The sequence below is a fragment of the Bemisia tabaci genome, chromosome 2 (assembly GCF_918797505.1).
Source record: "Bemisia tabaci chromosome 2, PGI_BMITA_v3".
Classification (NCBI taxonomy): Eukaryota; Metazoa; Arthropoda; class Insecta; order Hemiptera; family Aleyrodidae; genus Bemisia; species Bemisia tabaci.
The window spans coordinates 3,309,648-3,318,235 of NC_092794.1; the positions used below are offsets into that span (position 1 = coordinate 3,309,648).

Here is an 8,588-nt window from a genome sequence, read left to right on the forward strand (position 1 = left end):
TTAAAGTTTTTGCAGAATTCTCTTTGCACAGAGAAGAAAAATCACGGCAGTTTTAAGGAATTGCCGTTGAGTAGTTTTCCGTTTAAAAAATAAAGTATGACAGTAAGTCTGCGACGTCGCAAATCAAGTTATGAGATTGCCGACTTTCACCGTCGTTATGTCTTTACAACTAAAACTAAATGGAACAAAACAGAACCTCAACATTGACTCCCAAATTCAGTGTCAAAAGGGCTCCTATCTAGAAAACCAAGTACCTCAGCATCTGCTAAATTCTGTTTTTTGATATAATATTCCTTACGACCTCTTGGGCACCGTCTCACCATCAAAAAATCCCGATATCAATAAGATCAGAGTATTTTATAGGGGAATATCTATAAATCTCATTTGAATAATTTTGTGAGGAGGTCTAATTGATCCTGTTCTTATATCTGGACTTAATCTATAGTAAAAATACATTCAAAAGAATGAAATAAGTAGTCAAACTTCTGAAACAATAAAAAGATTATTCCAGATCTAATAATATAGTTGATTTTTAAAGATCGAGATCCTTCGTATAAGGATTCTCGAATAACATCTCGCCATCAAGCTCTCAAACTCAAACCTTCTATGTACCAGGCTCGAGAAAAGCAGGGCCAAACAGTGAATTTTTCTGTATTTTTTCTTGCAATATTAAGTAGATATGATGAAACATCCGACTGGTCTTCAAGGAGAGCTTTTGTTTCCTTGCTGGTCAGGAAGATAAGATAGACAAAATAGTCAAATTTTCCGAATGATAACAGAGTGAGGCGTATCCTCTTTACACCTAAACCAGGAATTCCTCAGCTCCATTGGAAAACACTTGTGAAAAGGCCAAAAAATTATTTTTTCAGCCCCGCTTGTCTCGACCTTGGCATATTGAAATTTTAAGTTCAAAAATTCATTGCGCTTAGAAAGTCGCAAAGAATATAATATTGAATAATAATTGAATTTAGCCAGGTCAGAATACCTTTGGTTTCCTATGCAGGGTCGCTACAGGTATCCTAATTTTTTTCTTTTGAAGCAACTTCTGTTGAATGAGTTCTAACTATTTCTCTTCTCTTCTTATTTTTAGGTAAAATATCATAAGATTATCTGGAAGAAGTTGGCTCCCAATAGTGGAGAGGAACAAATGCTGCTGTTATTTGGTGTCAATCAATTCTGGTGCCCTTTTAATTCTTTCTTGAGAATGATTTTTCCTCAAAAGGGACTCATGCTGATATCTTGGCAACTAGTTATGTATTAAAAAAGTATGATGGTGGCACTTTCTCAACTCATTTATTGAACGTAAATTTTCCAGATTTGTTGTCTTAAAGTAAAGTCATCCATGAAGCATGAGCTAAAATTCGCTTTAGCTGTAATTAAACAGTGGCATGAGGGTGTAATTAAAGCCTCTGAAAACATTGTAAATGTCTCTCCAATGAATGCTTAATTTAAGTACATGCATAAACAATTTTGTTAGTTTATGAATTGGTTGGAACTCAAACAATTTACCATTCCCCATTTCGAGTATATTTTGTCTAAATTCTATTTTAGTCTTTTCCATAAGAAAGTTCTCTAAAGTAGGTTAATTTGAAAATCTGTAGTAGCATCTTTCAACTGATAGAGACTTCTTCAAGAGTTGCTGTTTTAATAGTTGTAATATTTTCATTCTTATTAGCCTCAACTCAACTTTACAATTGACAGGGTGTGTTGGGAACAACTACAAAAATCTAATACAGCATTCATCTTTTTGCACCATGCCAATCAGCTGTGCTTAAATTTTTTATCGCTGTAAACTGCATCTTATTTGAAATTGGTCACCTCTAAGCCAGTCAAATAGGCCAGACCAAATACTAAACGCAGGAAAGTTCAGAGATGTTGTTTTTTTTTTTTGCTGTTTCGTCCAGCCCCTGGACCCCTTAAAAACCAGTAGCTTTTCTCCACAAGCCTTAGCAGTTAATCTCAAACAAAAGATCAAAGAAAAAATTTCAATAGTTTGGAACCTAAAGTCGTAAGATGCTAAACCTATTTACCATAATGCTTATGAGCGGCTGATTTCACTTGATTTAAAATGACTATGTTATGAACGAGATTAATTATATTTTTTCAACAACTCTTGTGCTGCAGTATTAGTATGTAATTCTTATGTTCATTGAAAAAAATCTCTCTATGCTCCAAGCCACGATGACAACACATAATTATTTTCCCCAAGTTCATTTCATAGCAATGTCACCTATCACTGTCCTTGTTGGATCATTCTATGAGATGTTGATGATGTATTTTTGATTTGTTAAATTTTATTATTGAGGTATCATATAATATTGTTAATGTTAAATTATATGTCAAAAAATTATGCAATTTTATTTAATTTGTGTTTCCCAAATTCGATTTTTTTTTTTTTGGATGGGAGGAGGTGAGTAAAAATTGAAGAGCATTTTGTAGAAGGGTGGCTCTACAAGGTACTATTTATTGAGGAAAATGCAATTGAAATTGTGTTGATTTTGATCACACTTAACCCTGTTGGGTAACTTTAAACCCGTTAGCTTCAATCAACCTATATTGAACTGAAAATTGACAATAGTTTTAATTGTTAACTTTTTGAGCTTTTCAAAACTTGAAGCATTGGCGGATCAAGAGGGGGCGGTCACAGTGGTATGCTGCCATGCTAAGTTGAAAATCAGTAAATCCATAATTTGCCGCAAGTCCACTAATGGACCAGTTTAGAAGGTACAAATTAACACATTCTGATACATGTCGTAACAAGAATTTTACCTAGAACACGATTCACGCAACAGAAATTGATGAAACTAACTCTAATTGATCTGTTTAACATTTTTTGATGCGTGAATTCAAACCTTGCGCTCATGGAAAAATTAAAGTCTAGTTCAGACAAATTGCGCAGTAAGGGTTACTGTAACAGTCTCTGCGGTATGAAAAGATGGCAACCTTGATTTTGGATCTTCGGCTCAGCTGTTGCACGTAGTTAACACCTAGAACAATACAAGGCAGGAAGGAACATGGCTTGATTAAGAAGCCTGCCGAAACTGTTGTGGTAGGTGTGATTTGATTCAAGTAGACCATTGTTTTTCTTGTGAGCAGGGAATTCAAAATTCTTGTAACCAATGTAAACTAAAAAACGTTGTTATCTTAGTTTGGAGTTGATTTCAGTAAGTCCCTTTGTGCAAGTTGTGTTTAACGTGTTTTGGTTAAAAGCCATGTATCAGAACGCTTCAATTTTTGCCTTGTTTACTGGTCCATTACAAAATATAATTCTGCTCGTTTCGAAGAAAGTAGTTCAAGAGGTTTCCATTGACCACCTGGGATCAATTCATTTTTGATGATGACAAATGAGGGGCTTGGAGTACAAGGCACATCAGTGCAGTTTTTGCTATTTCAAAATGTACTTGTTACAAGTTTCGAAATTTCATGGATCCTCAAGGCAGAAAGGAAGTTCAAACTGACTTTTTGATGTTTAAAAATAGGAATTTGGGAGCGAATTTTTCACAAAATATGCATCAAGACCAGTTTCACTTGAAATTGTTAATATCTCAACGTTTAAAAACTGCACTAATGCGCCTTGACCTCCAAGCCCCTCAATTTCACTTCAATGCAGGAATACCAGAGAGAATTTAAATGAGGCCTTGTTCTTTATGATGATTAAGGGGAAAAGATTAACATAAAAGAATCCTAAGGAAGCTGAGTCTATATAAATGTAGGAACTTTATTTACAGGAAATTTTTTATAATTCATTATTTACAGTTGCCTCAGCTGGTTTATCACTTTAAAGCTTACCAATTTCATTCTTGAATTTAGTGATTGTTTCTTTAGCATTTTTAAGACGGTCCTTGTACTCGCTAATTTCTTGTCTAATCTTCTTTTTGGCATTTAAAATGGCTTGAAGGGTTCCTCGAGTGGTTTCACAATAACTGGAATAGTTTTGTCGCCGTAACAGACAACACATTTTTCGGGCATATTTTTAGTAGTAATGATAATCTCTCGAATTTTTTTGCATTAATCTACACAGGGTTATGTGTTATAGTGCTTTTCAAAGATTTATTGCTCTACCCTTCAATTTTAATATATGAATGGCCGAAAATGTGCTGTCTGTTACGCTGACTTTTTACCGTGTAACAGACAGCCTATTTTCGGAATTTACATAATATTAATTGAGAAGTAGAGCAATAAATCATTAGAAAGCGTTATAATAGGACCCTTTTAAGGTTAATGCGAAAAAATTCGAGCGATTATTATTTTTACTAAAAATATGACCGAAAAATGTGTTGTCTGTTACGGCGACAAAATTATTCCAGTTATCGTGAAACCACCCTCTCCTTCTTTTCATCAACTGAAACAAATTAGAATTAGAGTCACCTAAATTAATTTTAAAGCAACTTTAAGTTAACAATTGAAAATAAAAAAACCGAGATAAGAATAATATTAAAAGATGAACATTCCAGATACAATAAAGAATACATTTAATCTTGCAGCCAGGGCTTCGTTCTAGGCTAACCTTCTTAGGTCCATTTCATAATCGTACCTTTGATGCAAAAGGTCTTCATTTACATCTTTTCTTGCTTCATGCTAACCAGATATTGATTGCCGAGGTCAAAAAATGCGTAACTCTGATTGTGACACTACTAATCTCCACTCTTGTGTCCCTTTTTTTTAGAGGAAACTAGCCCAAGTACAGTTTTTTTTTTACATTTTCTGTAAATTTCCCATACTCATTCATAACCATTCACAGATAGTTTTAAAGAGATACTTTAATTGGTTCTCTTTTAAAAAATAATACATAATTGGGGATTTTTAAATACTTGATAATATCGAAAAGGGGCCATCTTTAAAATTTTGACAAACTTACTTTCTTAAAGGAATCTTCTCTTAATGGATACGCAAACCAGCCCCTAAAAGCCTACGACTGGTTTTCTTGCGAAACATCATTCAAGGGGGTCCAATTTAACAATAATTTAGAAAAGTAGCTATCTCCAAAGAGACTAGAAGTCAACCTAAAGTGTTGTTAAAATACACTTTCTATCTTTACTGACAAGCTGCTGTGTTCCTTAGATTTGCCTATCATTCTTAGCTAGACAGAGAACTGTCCAGTAGTTCTAACAACACAAAGCAACTAAGTAAAAATGTTGCCTTTTGAATTTAATTTCACATATGCTTTGTCACACAATAATATGTGTTCCACTGGCACTGGCACAGAAAAAACACGACACGGTGATAATATTTTTCAGGAAAGATCTCAGCACAATAGAAAGGTCCTTTTATTTATGCGAAAATTGTAGAATTAAACATGGAAAAATGCAAATAATATAAAAAAGGGGCCATCCCCATTTTATTATTTCAGTTCCAGTATTCATTTTTTCTGGTTTTGCTCTGGATTTACTCATTACTATCATACACAGTATCAAACCTTCAGTCTCGAGATTTCACTAAATATTCACTTTCCGATCAGTTTTTTGGCTCTTCTGAAAAATTAAAAAAAAAAGGAGATGGCCTTTCTTCGAAATTATTAATTCAAAAATTACAATGAAAATGTAAATTTTTCAACTCCAGCCCTGAAAATGCAAGTTTGGTAATAATGAAGCGGTAGCTCACAAAGGGTATTAAAAGTTGAATGAAATATTACAATCAGTCTCAAGTTTCCACGGGCCTATGGTGGCTGGATGAGGATTTGTTACTAACTTTTCCATGAACGCAGTTGGATCTTGAAACACTATTTCTTCTTAGTACTCTGATACAAGAATTTTTTCAGTAACTAAAATATCTGGATTTGTTAAAAAAAGCTTCAGCATGTGGTAGACTGTTACCGAAACAAAAATGAAAGTAACGGTTACTCTGTAAAGTAAAGACTCGTTGGAAATCAAATGAAAAAATTTAATGAAGATGATATCGATTAATATATCCACTCCAGAAACTGCAACAGGTGAATGATGATAACAATGTTTATTATTATGAGCGATATCTCAAAAGTTCCCTGACAGCCAGATTACTTATTGATGGAGCAAAGCTCTTTCATAGTCTCTTCCACTTCGCTACACTGCTCAGCAACATTAAAGGGTATGAATGCGTTATGTATTCCATTATTGTTTCAAGGCCACCATCATTGACTATCTACCTGGAGGTTGCTTTTAAAATGGCAGCAAAATGGAGCAAAAAGACACAGGTAAAAATTAGAGAAGGGTCCCAGGAGGCCTTCCTCCAGATGAACACAAGAAAATGGCTCAACGACTTAGCCTTTTTCATATCTATACAAAATTATGGATTTTCGCTAATCCGGGAAGACGGCAACATTGCTCAAGATTTTCCCCTTGGATTTTCTCTTTATTCGAGGATAGTCCTGGGAGTGTATACTCAATATAAGATGAATCAAATCGGATGAACAAATGAAAATTGCGAAACGCTAAGGCCTGTTCCGAATTTCCGCGACTCGACTCATATGGATGATGGGGAATTTCATCAACATTGCTCCAGACTTCCACCTTGGATTTTCTCTAAATTTTTCGAGGATGGTCCTGGGAGTGTATACTCAATATAAGATGAATCAAATCGGATGAACAAATAAAATTGTGGAAACGTTAGGGCCTGGTCGGAATATCCGCGACTCGACTCATATGGGAATTTCATCAACATTGCTCCAGACTTCCACCTTGGATTTTCTCTAAATTTTTCGAGGATGGTCCTGGGAGTGTACACTCAATATAAGATGAATCAAATCGGATGAACAAATAAAATTGTGGAAACGTTAGGGCCTGGTCGGAATATCCGCGACTCGACTTGTATGGATGATGGAGAATTTCATCAACATTGCTCCAGACTTCCACCTTGGATTTTTTCTAAATTTTTCGAGGATGGTCCTGGGAGTGTATACTCAATATAAGATGAATCAAATCGGATGAACAAATAAAATTGTGGAAACGTTAGGGCCTGGTCGGAATATCCGCGACTCGACTTGTATGGTTGATGGAGAATTTCATCAACATATTGCTCCAGACTTCCACCTTTGATTTTCTCTAAATTTTGTCGAGGATGGTCCTGGGAGTGTATACTCAATATAAGATGAATCAAATCGGATGAACAAATAAAATTGTGGAAACGTTAGGGCCTGGTCGGAATATCCGCGACTCGACTTGTATGGTTGATGGAGAATTTCATCAACATATTGCTCCAGACTTCCACCTTGGATTTTCTCTAAATTTTTCGAGGATGGTCCTGGGAGTGTACACTCAATATAAGATGAATCAAATCGGATGAATAAATAAAATTGTGGAAACGTTAGGGCCTGGTCGGAATATCCGCGACTCGACTTGTATGGTTGATGGAGAATTTTTTCAACATATTGCTCCAGACTTCCACCTTTGATTTTCTCTAAATTTTTCGAGGATGGTCCTGGGAGTGTACACTCAATATAAGATGAATCAAATCGGATGAACAAATAAAATTGTGGAAACGTTAGGGCCTGGTCGGAATATCCGCGACTCGACTTGTATGGTTGATGGAGAATTTCATCAACATATTGCTCCAGACTTCCACCTTGGATTTTCTCTAAATTTTTCGAGGATGGTCCTGGGAGTGTACACTCAATATAAGATGAATCAAATCGGATGAACAAATAAAATTGTGGAAACGTTAGGGCCTGGTCGGAATATCCGCGACTCGACTTGTATGGGTGATGGAGAATTTCATCAACATATTGCTCCAGACTTCCACCTTGGATTTTCTCTAAATTTTTCGAGGATGGTCCTGGGAGTGTACACTCAATATAAGATGAATCAAATCGGATGAACAAATAAAATTGTGGAAACGTTAGGGCCTGGTCTGAATATCCGCGACTCGACTTGTATGTGTGATGGAGAATTTCATCATGCTCCAGACTTCCACCTTGGATTTTCTTTAAATTTTTCGAGGATGGCCCTGGGAGTGTACACTCAATATTAGATGAATCAAATCGGATGAACAAATAAAATTGTGGAAACGTTAGGGCCTGGTCGGAATATCCGCGACTCGACTTGTATGGTTGATGGAGAATTTCATCATGCTCCAGACTTCCACCTTGGATTTTCTTTAAATTTTTCGAGGATGGTCCTGGGAGTGTACACTCAATATAAGATGAATCAAATCGGATGATCAAATAAAATTGTGGAAACGTTTTCCCCCCTATCCTCCCTCGCATCCCCGTATTCATTATCCATCCCTCCCCCAGCCATAATCTGATTTGACGGATCTCTGCTCGCCCTTTCCTACCCACCATTTTGCTCAAAAAAGGTAATTTCACTGATTCGTAATAATAGAAGGAATCCAAATAGGTAAATTAATGGTAAAAAGTGACCCCGGAACGAATTGCCCTGTTTTATGATGGTTCCGGATCTTTTAGAATACTATCTGTTCCGAAAACATTGGACATCAGCTTTGTAGGTAACTACGTAGCTAATTTTAGTGGAGTACCAAGAATTGCATTCCAACAACCTTGGCCAACACTTCCACAAATGGGAAGGCAGAATGACATTCCTGTACAAACTATAGCGGGAAAATTTAAATTAATACACCCTCCGTACATATTCAGGATATCCAACCAAGTACCTGGC

The 8,588-nt window shown here is 35.9% G+C and overlaps 1 protein-coding gene and 1 long non-coding RNA gene across 11 annotated transcripts in view; one reads left to right on the forward strand and one right to left on the reverse strand.

Moving 5' to 3' along the window:
• Window positions 1-2,350, forward strand: part of LOC109042364 (V-type proton ATPase subunit H-like) — a 33,215-nt gene extending 30,865 nt beyond the window's left edge. For all 10 annotated transcript variants that reach the window (XM_072296568.1, XM_072296575.1, XM_072296571.1 and 7 more), the window contains one exon: window positions 1,091-2,350. The gene's annotated coding sequence lies outside the window, so the exon portion shown is untranslated. The remainder of the gene's footprint in view (window positions 1-1,090) is intronic.
• Window positions 1,876-6,402, reverse strand: LOC140223966 (uncharacterized). Its single transcript, XR_011899223.1, has 2 exons — window positions 4,859-6,402; window positions 1,876-4,342 (listed from the first exon to the last, which is right to left on the reverse strand). It is a non-coding gene; the product is annotated as an uncharacterized lncRNA (long non-coding RNA).
• Between the last annotated feature and the right edge of the window lie 2,186 nt (window positions 6,403-8,588).